The following is a 13786-nucleotide window of genomic DNA, read 5'->3' on the forward strand; positions in this document are numbered from 1 at the left end:
AATTAAGTATCTGGTTAACTAAAAAAACTTTGTGTGTGCTCAGAATATATGCAAGAATTATAAATTTTTAAGGCAAGTATAATATATATGAAAGAATTATAAAAATTTAACAAATACGATATTAAATTATGAACTTGGAGTTTTAAAAATGAATGAGTTTAATGGCAAAATCTTAACATATTGAACATATCAATTCAAAATTATGAGAGGGTAATGAATATATTTTGTAATAGCTCGTTTTGGAAAGCATGAGAAACATGGCGAAAATATTGTTGCATATATCTAACGCATTAAATGGAATTTACTTTGTACACAGAAAATACAGCTCTTTATATTTTATCTTTTTTATACGTCCCAAACTACTCCCTAGACGTGATTGACACCTAGCTAATACCATCTGCCAAGCGAACCCCTTTCACAAACATTTAACCATTTACATAAACACTGGAGAAAAATTAAGTGCATGCTAAAGGTATTATTAATAGTTAAAGACGAAATAATTATTACCCAATACCTTAGACAATTGATAAAAGAACTAGTAACTACTCAAATAATTAAACTCTAGCTCAAATCTCACACTAGCATCCGATTCTTCACAATATGTATATGTTCAATACTTTTATGAGATGATATCACTACAAAGCTAATTTTGATGATACCTTTTTGTGGCTCAATATCTGTAAAGAATTAGAAAAATATGGAGACATCTATTGTTGTATTTCCTATCTCAATCTGTACAGTAGCTCACGTATATATGCAACCTAGAAAGAATCTAAGAAATATCTAATTGTTACATGTGTCCCTATTATATTTGTGTATTGATAACTAACTACGGGATAAATACAAAAATATACGTATAGCAAATAAAATTATTTCTAGAACATTCTGTTAACGCGCGTCCTTCCCATGCTCCGTGACAACGGCGGTACCCCGAAACAAAGGGGCCAGTCTTCGTCGTGCCAGGGTATCCTGATCCGGATGCCACGAGCTGGGCTCTAGTCAGAGCCAAATTAGGTCTAAGGTTCTGTGAGTGCAAACAATCAAAAAACAGGCTCAATAGTTGTTTTCCCAATCCAATATCCTCAATACTCTCAGTAGGTCCTTATCTTTCAATCTTCAGACAAAGATGAAAACATTCTCAATTAAAACAAAAGCTTCTTTCTAGGTCACAGCCTGCTCGACGATTTGTGAACCATTTTCGGCAATATTTTCTCCGTCAACACTGTCCCTCAAGTTGGAGGCCAATTTTCGGACTCCCAACTTGGATAACAAAGAATGATGAAGAGGTCCGACGAGGGCTTTTGTAAAGAGATTTGCCAATTGGGAAGAAGATGGAACAAACAAAAGCGGAATCAAACTATCAAGCAGTTTCTCAAGAACGAAATGGAAATCGGGCTCTTTATGTTTCGTTCGTTTGTGAAAGATAGGTTTTTTAGCAATATGGATCACTGCTTGACTATCATAGTGGAGAGGAACAGGCAAAATCGGAGTGACAGTCAGAACTTGAAGGAGACGAACCACCCAAGTTATTTCTGCAACAGGACGTCGCATTGATCTATATTCTACTTCTGTCGAGGATAAAGCAACAATCGGCTGCTTTTTCGACTTTCGAGAAATTGGACTTCCACCAAGACTCAAGAAGAAACCACTCACTGACCGCTGTGTCTCAGAACATGAAGCCCAATCGGAATTGCAATAGGCCAATATCTGAAAAGACGGCGTAGAGGATAAGAACAATCCAAGACCAGATCTCCATTCAAATAGCATAGGGTGTGCATAGCTTCCCGGAAGTGACCTGTACAGGGTGATTGCATATATTAACTAAGAGTTTGGACTGCGAAGCATAGGTCCGGTTGAGTGTTTTTTAAAAAATTCAACTTTCCTAAAAGTCTTCTATACATGAGAGGGTCTAGATGAGGTGTTCCACGAAAAGAGGAAAGTTTGAAATTGGGATCCAATAGAGTGGAAACAGGTCGTAAACCTGTACAATTGAATTCAGAAAGCATCTCCATAGCAAATTTTCTTTGTGTAACAACCAATACACCATTTTCACGCACCAATTCCATACCAAGAAAGTAATTCCCAAATCCTTTATTTTAAATTCAGGGTCAAGGAATTGTTTCAACTCACTAATTTCGTTCGTGTTGTTTCCAGTCATCGGTATGTCGTCAACATAAATTGCAAGAATAGTTACCAGATTGCCATTTATTTTGAAGAAAAGAGAATAGTCATTGAGGGAATAAATAAAACCCATGGTGGCCAAAGCAGATGATAGCCTGGCGTACCACTGTCTCGGGGCCTATTTAAGGCCATACAATGATTTGCGGAGCCTGCAAACATGAGAAGATGAAGGTGCAGACATACCGAGAGGGAAGCACATGTTTACCTCTTCATTCAAGTCATCATGAAGGAATGCGTTATTCATATCAAGCTGGTATAATTCCCAACCTTTCTTTACCTGAATAGCTAGGATGCACCGAATTGTAGTCATTTTTATAACTGGGGAAAATGTCTCTGTGTAGTCAATCCCTTCTCTATCCCCTCGAATGACCAAGCGTGCATTTAAACTTTCCAAGGAACCATCGGACTTCAATTTCACTTTATAGACCCATTTACAAGGGAATGGCTTCTTTCCTGCTGGGAGTTCCACAATATCCCATGTCTTGTTAGATGCTAATGCGTCAAATTCTTAGGTCATTGCATCCTGCCAACCAGGGTGTGGTGATGCTTATAGATAGGAGGTAGGCTCAGTGATTTGACAAATGAAAGAATTGAGTGCTTGGTTGTGTTGAGTCAAGCCAGAAAAAGAGGAATGATGAAGAAAACAAACAAGAGGGTTAGGAGAAATAACAGAAAAAGCAGTATCACAAATATAATCAGAAAAATACTTAGGTGGATTGTGGTCCCGTTGAGATCTGCGCAGCAGTTGCCCTGGTGCAGAGGATAACACTTCAGTAGAGGGGAAGGGTGATACAGCTGATGTACCCGTAGAACGGTTAGACACAGGGGAAGAACAAGGAGAACGTGTTTGATTGGGTGTTAATGTAGAAGTAGAGTTAGGACATTGTGTAATGATTCTAGAAGGAAAAATAGCTTCCGTAGATTGTGGGAGACATGCTGGAAAAAGTTTGGTCATAGGAATAGAATAAGAGAAAGGAAAATTGTTTTCTATAAACCTGACATTTTCAGAGACAAACACCTGATTAATCTGCAAATTGAGTATTTTACACCTTTTTTTCCCAAAAGGATATCCCCAAAACACCCCAGGAATAGCTCTAGGATCTAGCTTATCCCTATTTCTAATAAGAGTAGAACTAAAATACATACACCCAAAAGCTTTAATAAAATTGTACTCAGGTGTATGACCAAAGAGAGACTGTTTTTCAACACTGTAGAAGGGTATCTGTTAATTAAATGAGTAGCAGTAAGTAAACACTCCCCCCAATATTTCATAGGTACATGCGACTGAAACACAAGGGCTCTACAAGTTTCCAACAAATGTCTATGCTTACGCTCAATCACACCATTCTATTGAGGACTTTTCACACAAGAGGTTTGATGAATTATGCCTTTGGAATAGAAGAAATCCTTAGGAAGTTGTCCTTATCCTTAGGGGTGTCAATAGATATTCGAAAACCGACTAAACTAACGAATCGTACCGCACCGAACCGATTTTTAGGTTTCTTTTTAAGAAACAATAGATTTTTATATAAATCTATAACTGCACCGATAATTAGGTAGGTTTTTTATTTTATAAAAATAAATCGAAAAAATATCGAATAAATTTTACATATGGAAAATATATTTATTTGATGCATTAAATTTTCTTTGGGCCTTGGAATTATGAAAACTATTACAAGCCAACAAGTAATTAAACTCAAAATACTAATTCCTAAAACATATTATGCTACTTCTACTTAAACTAACTTATTTCAAGTATCTTTATTAGCAAGACACAAAGTATTCTAGCGATTATAAGTAGCAAACTACAATGTATTGAATAAGTTTCCTTTCATATAATCTAGATTTATCTTTTTGAATATTTTATCTTCTATGGACTTTATTCTTGAGCCTCATCTTGGTATATCTTTCAATTCGTATGATTTATATTTTCTTTGATTTTGTTTGATTTATTTTACGTTGTTGTAGAATAGTTGATGGATCTATACTCTAGCTATCTTTTTTTTAATTCATCACCCTTTAAACAACAAAAATGTCTAGAGAGTTTTGCTAAATTCTATAAAAGAACGTATGTTATTGCATTCTACTTCTACTAGTGAATTTTACATGATATTTAAAAAAATACCGAAAATTAACTGAATCGTACCGATACCGAAGAGAAACCGACATGATTGGGACGGTTTGGAAAAGTCTAATTTTGGTTATACATAATAGAATAACTGAAAAACTGGTATGGTACAAATTTTATAAAATAACCATTCGAACCGAACCATTGACACCTCTTCTTATCCTAGCTCATAGGTATTGTCCGACCTTATAACTTTTACTTTGGTTGAAAATTGCTTTTTAACAGAAGTAAAAAAAGATTATATGGCAGGGAAAGTATTTGATTTAATGGAAAGTAAAAATATCCATGTACTTCTTGAGAAAGCATCAACAATACTGAGAAAATATTTTTCTCCTTTATATGTGGGTATGTTATATGGTCCCCATGTGTCTATATATTTAGTTCAAAATTTTCAAGAATTCACTTGCTGAGAAAGACTAAGATCAGACTGCTTATCCACAACCCGTGGAGTTTTGGGATCAAGTTGGTTGTCTCCTAATGTTAATGGAAGTTAAGACTAGAAAATAATTTTGAAAAATGAGGATCTTCTTAGAGAAGATGCTCTGATACCATGTAAAGAATTAGAAAGATATGGAGAAACTTTCGTTTGTATTTCCTTTCTCAATTTGTACAACAGCTCACGTATATATACAACATAGAAAGAATCTAAGAAATAACTAACTGTTACAGGTGTCCTTATTCTATTTGTGTATTGATAATTAACTACTGAATAAATACAAAAATATATGTACGACAAATAAAATTATTTCTAGAACATTCTGTCAGCTGGGCTCTAGTCAGAGCCAAATTAGGTCCAAGGTTCTATGAGCCCAAACAATAAAAAAAAACATGTCCAATAGTTGTTTGCCCCATCCAATATCCTCAATACTCTCAGTATGTCCTTATCTTTCAATCTTCATATAGAGATGATAACATTCTTAATCAGAAGAAAAGCTTTTTTCTAGTTCACAACCTGCTCGACGTTTTGTGAACCATTCTTGGCAATATTTTCTCCATCAACAATATTTTCTAATATGCCCAAATTATGATATTACTATATAAAGATTTTATCCATTATAAATTGGTCTACATAACAACATAGTAGTATTATTTAATAAAAAATTCTAGAAAAATAATGATTTTATCCATTATAAATTAGTCTACATAACAACTACTATTATTTAATAAAAAAATTTGTAAAAGTAAAATTTTAACAAAAAATATACTTCCTCCGATCCTCAATAAGTGATCAATTTATTTTTTTATTAAATATCCAATGCGGAAGGATAGCCCAAAAAGATAGACAACACATCTCACCTATGTGACGACAGTAAGAAGTGCGAAGTTTTTCCTTTTTCTTTTGTTAGAAGTACGAAGTTGACCATAATTTATTTTGTGAGGACTACGCTATAGTATAGACTACTATAGTATACTACTACTGTTTTACCACTTTGCTACTCTCGAGGTCTTGTAGTGCACTTTCATTCACTCGCTTCTAAAGCACGTTTGCCTCACCCTTTCACTCAACTACTACATCACCCACATATTCTTTTGCGAATAGATCGGCACTACTTTAAAAGTTTTGGACCTAATTGTCAGAAAGAATACTTGGGGATTTATTTTATACTTTCTTCTTTGATCTTTCGGTAGATTTTTTGTTTCGTATTTTCCATTTCATATACTCTCTCCGTTTCAATTTAGATGAGATAGTTTGATTCGACAAAAAGTTTAAGAAAAAAAAAGACTTTTGAAACTTGTGATCTTAAAATTTTAGGGCAAAAATTTTGTGAGGCCATGATATTTGTGTGGTATATAAAAGTTTTTCATTAAGGGTAAAATAAATAGTTTAAAGTTGAATTATTTCCAAATTTAGAAATGTGTCATTTATTTTGGAACAGACTAAAAAAAAGTACTTCATTGTATATAGGTAAAACCGGGCTCGTGATACACTCCGGTTCCAGACGTAATAAGCCAAGCCCGAGACATGATGGCAAGGGGCCAAAAATCAAGGCGAAGTTCTCATCGAGTCGGAGTCCAGGGGCATAACGCCTATCCTCGAGAATATCGGGGTCATGGTTCGGGACCGGTCCTAACTTTGAATAACTTTGAAGGACGTTGTCAAGTAATCAAGCACGGCCAACAGAAGGCCGTGATATCCGTCATCAGCCGAGTATCACGGCGGAGATCTCGGCATGTATCGATAGGAACCGACAATCAGTTAATTAGATGATTTTTACCTTTTATAAGAATTGTACCAAAGTGAGACTCTCCTACTATATAAAGAGTGTCTGATGATTCATAATACACGTTGTATCACGCATTCCAAGGTAATATATTATTATTTTTCTCTGTTATTAGCTCTCTTCTTGTTCATTAGTGTTGGCTACAGTGAGCCCGGATCGAGGGTGAACATCTCACTAAAGCTGAAACTATCCGCGTGGTTTGAATTTATTTTTATCTTTACTTGTTCAATCTAATTCAATTTATTGCTTTGTGTCAAATTAATCCGCATATCCTTAAAATCACTTACAAATCCAATTGTTATCCGATTTTGAGGGTAAACACTCATCTAATTTGAAACGGAGAAGTAACTATTAATGGGTAATTTTTGGAAGCAAGTATAGCTTTCGAAGAGAGAGATGAATAACGAGTAATTATCATGGAGATTTAAGTTATATATAGTGTAATTTTTTTTAAAAAAAAAAATCAATTAATCTTGATATGTACTTGTAAGTAAATTATCATTTTATTACATTTCCAGCATAATTATTAAAAAGTATATTCGTAATTACCTAATAAATAACACAATTGTGTAAGTAATTTTTAACCCACTGTCAGTAGCAATTGACTTAAAGATCTTATCATAAAAGTTTGGCTTTGTGAATGCAACACCCTCTCTTGGTGTTAAAAAAAAAAAAAAAGGAATCACACAGTAAAAAGTAATGTTATATATAGTAGTCATATACTCCCTCTCAGGGGCAGAACTACGTACTAAATTTAGGTGCTTCAGCACCCATTAAACTTTACACAACATAGATATAGTCATATAAGAAATTTAAGGCATCTGATATAAAAGGAAAAGAAAACACCTACCAACAAAAAAATTAAGTAGTTACTACACATCAAGAAAAATTAAGCACCCACGAACATAAAATTCTGGATCCGCCACTGCCTCTGTCTCAAATTATCTGTCGTGACTTCTAAAAATAATTGTCTCAAATTATTCGTCATTTTATAAGTTTAATACACAATTAATTATTTTTTCTCATTTTACCCTTAGTAATAATTGTTCTAGCAGATGGAGATAATACATAAATAGAATAACTATTCAATGAAGATAGAGAATATATTAAAATACTAGTTAGGAATAACTGGTCTTCGTTGGCACTTGCAAGGAATCCAAGATTTATCCCCTTGGTGCATACTAGTTGGCACTTGAATGCTGCACTTGAAGTAACCGAAAACCAGTAGATTTTAAAGTTTCTGCTGTGCAGATTGAAGGTCTTGGTGCTTTGGATAATGCAGCTGCTACAAGGGTTGAGGCAGTGATTAAAGATGTTGAAAAGGCAGAAGGTGTTATATCTACTGGTGAGGTTTTAAAATCTGGTGCACAAGAATGTGGTGATGCTTTGGATAATACAGCTACTACAGGTGCAAAGGCAGTGAATAAAGAGGATATGTGCCCTCAAAATCCTGCAAATGTTCAGGTCAATGTTGGGGTACAAACAACTTTTTTGAATGCTGCAACTAATAATTTGGAAGGACATGAACATGCTTCAACTTCCTCCAATGAAGATGGACTTAATAAGAACACAACTGGGAATGATTGGACTGTGGTAAGGGAAGCTTTTACCAAGTAGAACACACCTACAGGTGCGAAGACACAGCAACAAAAGACGAGGGGTTCAGGTGATCGACGAAATGCTCTACAAACTGTCGCCAGTCCAAACACATTTGAAATCCTAGCAAATGAGGAGGGTGTTGATATAAACTCATCAACTCTAAATGATCCTAAATTGTTGCAACAAATAATTTCAGCTACTACCTGTGACAACCACAAGCGAGGCAGTGTGTTTTCTTCTAAGGAATTGAGTGTTCGATGTAATGCTTCGGAGAACAATTTAGTTGGAATTTCAAGCCTAAACTAAAACCCCACAAACAATTAACAGAAAACACAAATGAAATAGACAAAATAAAGGTCCAAAAAAGTACTTAAATATCTACAAATCTAAAGGAAAAAACTTGCCATCAATAAAAAGTCTTATCTTAAAGAACCCACAAACAATTAATCACAAGAAAACCAACGAAATATACTTACTCAGAACCCAAATTAGACTATTCAACCCAAGAAAAAAAAGCACAAAGTAAGCAGATAAATAAAGGTCCAAAATAGTACATATCAATAAATCTACAGTTACCCAGAAGCCAAATTAGTGTAAACGAAAACCCAAATTAACGAAGCATACCCAAAAATTAAACAAAATAAAATTACTTCTTTTTAGCCCAAGAATCTGAAATTATAAAAAGTTCAAAGCTTTGAGTATAAAAGAAAGATTGTACAGAGATACCCAGATATTGTACACAATAAAAGATTATTTTTTCATCTCCATTAGTAAGAAACTAGAAAAATTGAATCTTAAAGTATAAGAGCAAAACTAAAAATTGAAAAAAATAGAAAAGTTTTGAGCAAAGAAATACTTACCAATAGAGAAAGGGATGGAGATTTGCAATATATGGGTGAGAGTAATTTGAAGACACATGCAACCGAGAATTGAAAGGAATGAATTAGGTTAAGGAGGCAATTAAGGTGAAGCTGCAGTGAGAGAAAAAAATGGGGAATGGACAATGATATTGTACTGGGGGAGGGGGAATATTTTCATTAATTCTAATATTTGGGGGGAAATTTTGAGTGAAATTTTATATAAGAAAATTTTAGACTTTTGCCTATAGGTTCCTAACTGAACGTCTTTAGCCTTATTAGAATTGGGGGAAATATTTTATAAAGTGCAATTTTGGTGGGAAATTTTTTGGGAAATATTTTATAAAGAATTTTTAGGGTAAGCTTGTAAAGTGTTGTATTTAATATGATAATATAACAACTCTTTAAAAACGTTTTAGATTTAGGCAACACTTAAAAAATGTTGTCTTTATATTTAAAAGAAACGCTTTATAAGTGTTACCTTAAAAGCTGTGACCGAAGACTATACTCAAAGGTCACGCCTAAAAAGTGTTCCTACAGATACATTTGACAACACTTTTTAAGCGTTGCCTAAATTAGTGTGGCTGTAGGCATAAAATGTTGCAGTGTTCGGACAGAACTTTAAATACAATTAAAATCGAAAAAAAAAAAATATTGCACAGCTGATTAAGCTCATATATATGGTGCTTTGCATGAGTTATTCTGTCGGTCGTTATTTAACAATTAATTGTGTTGGAAAACATTTCAAGTGTATATATTGTTTCCATTGATGGTTTTCTTGTATGGACAGTCATTTGATTTATTAGCGGATAAGGTAAGAAATCTTGCATATAATTACTAATGATCAGAAAAGGATATTCATTGATTTGATGGGTTAGATAAGGATTACACCTATTACACCGAACAAGAGAATGATATTTTACAAGTTGCATTTATATACTCTCATGTACCACATTAAAAAGATAAATCAAAGTATTGGATTCAACCCGCCCATAATAGATATTGTTTGTTTTGGACATCTTATATATTTCGAATCTTCTCACTAAATAATGTGTTACTTTATTCGCACATCGAACACAAATAATATAATTAGTTCTAATGACTAAGTTAATCACATTAATTACTTCAGGAAACCAAACAAGTAAATGTTGCTCTTCATGTGGCAATTAAAGTATTTTAAAAGCCCTCGTCCATGTTATTGCTTCTAAATGCGTCCTTTTAAATATATTTCTGTTTATTAGTAAGATACTTCTTTATAAATGATGTAACTTGGCCGTGAGATAATCGGGTTATTGCAACTCACACACAAGCTACTTACTACAGCTTCTCATCAATCAATCAATATATATATATATATTATAAAAATATTTTTAATTGAAGTTTTGGCTATTGAAACTTTTTCTTATTATAAAAACGGACAAGGTCCGAAAGCAATAAATTTTAAGTAGATTTTTTGTCTTCGGATACTGAATCGCATACTTCCTTTTAATAAAAAGTAGTAATTAATAAACTAATAATTATCAAGTAATTGTCATCGAGATAAAATAATCATTCATGTTATAATTAATCATCACGTGTTCGATATTTTTGTTTCGATTAAGCAGTTAAATTTGTTAATACTTATGCCGTTAATTAATAGATATTGACAATTGACATTATCCTCTACCATAAAATAGTACTCCTAGTAGATGGAATTACCAAAACTGGACAAGAAATTTGGATGACCACTTTGTGCGTATTATTAAGGGTAATAAACGATAGTTATTGTTGAAGAAATTCAACCCAAAAAAAGAAAAAGTGAAAATATAACTCCCGTCAGAAATTTCTTCCTTTCTGGCATGAATTGTTTCTCACGCTCCTTGAAAGAGTTGAAACAAAAGGAGTAAACCAAACCCTTATTTTCTGAAAAGCTACCAGACAGAAAATGACAAAATACATGAAAGAAATGTTAAAAATTGGATAAACTATTAAGATGAAAAAAGGAGAAAAAACATTAACCAAATGAAAGAGAATTTGTCACAGTACTAACTTGATGAATAATTGTAAATTAACTGTAAAATTAATTAGTATATTTTTTTTTTAACTCAACCAAACCTCTGTAATTCTAGTTTAAGGCATAGGACATAAAGGTAATTTTAGGCATAGGGAGTTTTAAGGATCACATCGTCTATCCCTTTAACTGAAAACGACTGCAAGCAACCTGTGGTCTACCTGTATATATGTATCCCTCTCACATTAATAATTTCATATTAATCTTTTCTTCTGAATATCCAATAAATCAAATAACAAAATAAAGTACTCCATTATTTTATATAACCATGTCTCTCTCTATATAAATGAGATATGACGCGCAAACACCGACTCAAAACGTTTTGTTCTGGTTTTTTAGGCTTTTAGTTGTTTCTCTGCAGTTGCTCTTTTGTCTCCAAAACACAGAAAAAATACTAAAAGTTGATAAAGAACAGAGAGAAAATGGTGGATCTTAAGAAAGTTTGCTCCATGTGCGGCGACGTCGGCTTCCCGGAAAAGCTCTTCCGCTGCTGCAAGTGCCACCACCGCTACCAGCACTCGTATGCTCCGCCACCCCTCCCTACACACACACACACACACTCATACATCATGTCGATGATGATTTTCTTAATTAGAATTGCTTTACCCATCGTTGAAATTAATTTTTTTTAGTTTAGATTTTTGTTTTTCTTTCTTGGCATTAACTTTCTTGGGAAACTTTAGTCCACAGATTGGTTTGCTTTTATAGTCTTTTTGACTGATTTTCTGTCCGTATTCTCTTTGTTTTGCCTTTTTCTTGTTTGTGGCAAACCAAACATGACATTAGTCCACCGCCACCATGCGCTATTTGAGGGAACACACATATATCCTACCCAGACTTTCAATACTTCATAATTCGGAAATTTTAGTTTGTGATCATATAACGATGATTAGGCCTTGTTATATTAATTACTTCACCTTTATGTTAGATACTATATTGTTATTTAGAAATCTTCTTGTCTTCTCAGAAATTTAGTCGTACCTTCTATTTTTTACTTTTATTTTGTATGATAATAGTATGAGATCATGAGTCATAATTATTGATGTTAGTATGTCATGATTAGTACTTAATTGTGATATTCCGTGTACTTGCAAATACTGTTTTTTTTTTTTAAATATTTGTTTTAATGTATGTGTAAATATCATACAGGTATTGTAGCAACTTCTACAGTGAATTATCAGAGCCAGTTCAGGTATGTGACTGGTGTCAAAGTGAGGGAAGAAGCAGCTCGAGGCGTGGAAATTCGTCTAAGAAATCAGCGGCGGGTAGTAATTCAGGAGTAGGCATAAGCAGCAGATCAGAATATCCAGGTGATAAAATTAAACAACAGCATGATCATAGGGAAGAAGGAACTCATGATCAAAAGCCAAAGAATAATCACGGCGGAGCACCGTCTCCTCGTACGTCCACTCGCAGGTACAAGCTTCTTAAGGATGTCATGTGTTGAAGAAATTCACTAAAGGAAAGAGAGAAGCTTAATTCTCAGGTGGTTAATCATGTTAATATTATGGATAATTGTATGTTTTTTTTTTATTTTAGTTTACTCTTTTGACCGGTAAGAGTTTTCTGCCCTATATGTCCTAGCTGAATAAGTTTGTTAAAACACAATGGAGCTCTATATACAAATTAGTAGTAGATGATAATCATGCGATAATATGGGTTTTTCCATATGCCTTCTCTTATAAGTATATTATATCTTTCTTGTCTTTTTCTTTTGCGTAATATCTTTTCTTGATACTTAATTAATTCCCTATCTTCATTATAAGGAAGTTCATGCAAGAAATATATATTACCACTTTTGTTTTTCCAACGGAAGAGATTAATCTTAGTGACTCCGGATTTAGAATCTAAACTATGTGTATATCATTTAATGCGATTTTACTTTTCTTAATTTTACATGTATATACAAAGTTCGAGTAGAAAATAGTAAGTTTAACCAAGTCCACAAAAACCTAACCGTCACAGTAGGGATTAATACTTTCTTGATATAGTAGGGTTTCTGTGGTAGGGGCTGGACATTTTGTCTATGTCAATTCACAACTTATTTGGGTTAGGGAGTAGAGGGTATAGGCTTAGGGGTGGGGCTAAAGTAGCACTTCCACTTGTGCACTCTATTGCTTGCATAGTTGAGTCTCTTAAGAGGAAAGGAAGGGGAAAAAAGTTGAGTCTCTTAAGGAGAATTGAATGCGCCTTTAATTCCTTATTGCATAAGAATTCATAGTACTTAAAGCTGGTAACTTTTTCCAGGTTCATTGAAGGTATTTATTGAGACCTCTCTTCCCCTTCTCTTTATTATTTATTGGAAATAAACTTAGGAAAAGTAGTAATATTTTAAAAAGTCAATGAACTTGGTAAATTGTACTTCCGCCGATACACAATAAGTGACTATATTTTTTTTTTTTAACTTTTGGTTCAAAATAAATATTCATTTACATAATCAAAAAGAAATTAATTTTATTTTTTCAAAATTTGCCCTTATTTACATATTTCAATGTGTCAAGATAACAATTAATTTAGTCAATACATTTTTTTTCTCGAGGAGTCTTGTGGATGTGTCAAAGATAAAATGAGTATTATACTACATTGTAATCCAGTGGAATTGCTTTGGGAATTTAAGAAGATTGGTATGAATTAAAGTGACGTTTATCTCCTAGCTAATCAAGATTATCTGCTAATTAAGTTTCGCTCTCGAATAAGTACATAGGTGATAAAGCTTTGTCAACTGTTCATCTTTTGTCTTTTTCTGTTG

General features: G+C 33.4%; 2 long non-coding RNA genes across 2 annotated transcripts; both read left to right on the forward strand.

The window, feature by feature from the left end:
• Positions 1 to 693: 693 nt before the first annotated feature.
• On the forward strand, positions 694 to 6645 carry LOC142161815 (uncharacterized). Its single transcript, XR_012693453.1, has 3 exons — positions 694 to 2075; positions 2155 to 2434; positions 6216 to 6645. It is a non-coding gene; the product is annotated as an uncharacterized LOC142161815 (long non-coding RNA).
• A 4616-nt stretch (positions 6646 to 11261) lies between these two features.
• Positions 11262 to 12747, forward strand: LOC107768917 (uncharacterized). Its single transcript, XR_012693454.1, has 2 exons — positions 11262 to 11557; positions 12187 to 12747. It is a non-coding gene; the product is annotated as an uncharacterized LOC107768917 (long non-coding RNA).
• The last annotated feature ends 1039 nt before the right edge of the window (positions 12748 to 13786 follow it).

This window comes from Nicotiana tabacum, chromosome 7 (genome assembly GCF_000715075.1).
Source record: "Nicotiana tabacum cultivar K326 chromosome 7, ASM71507v2, whole genome shotgun sequence".
Taxonomy (NCBI): domain Eukaryota; kingdom Viridiplantae; phylum Streptophyta; class Magnoliopsida; order Solanales; family Solanaceae; genus Nicotiana; species Nicotiana tabacum.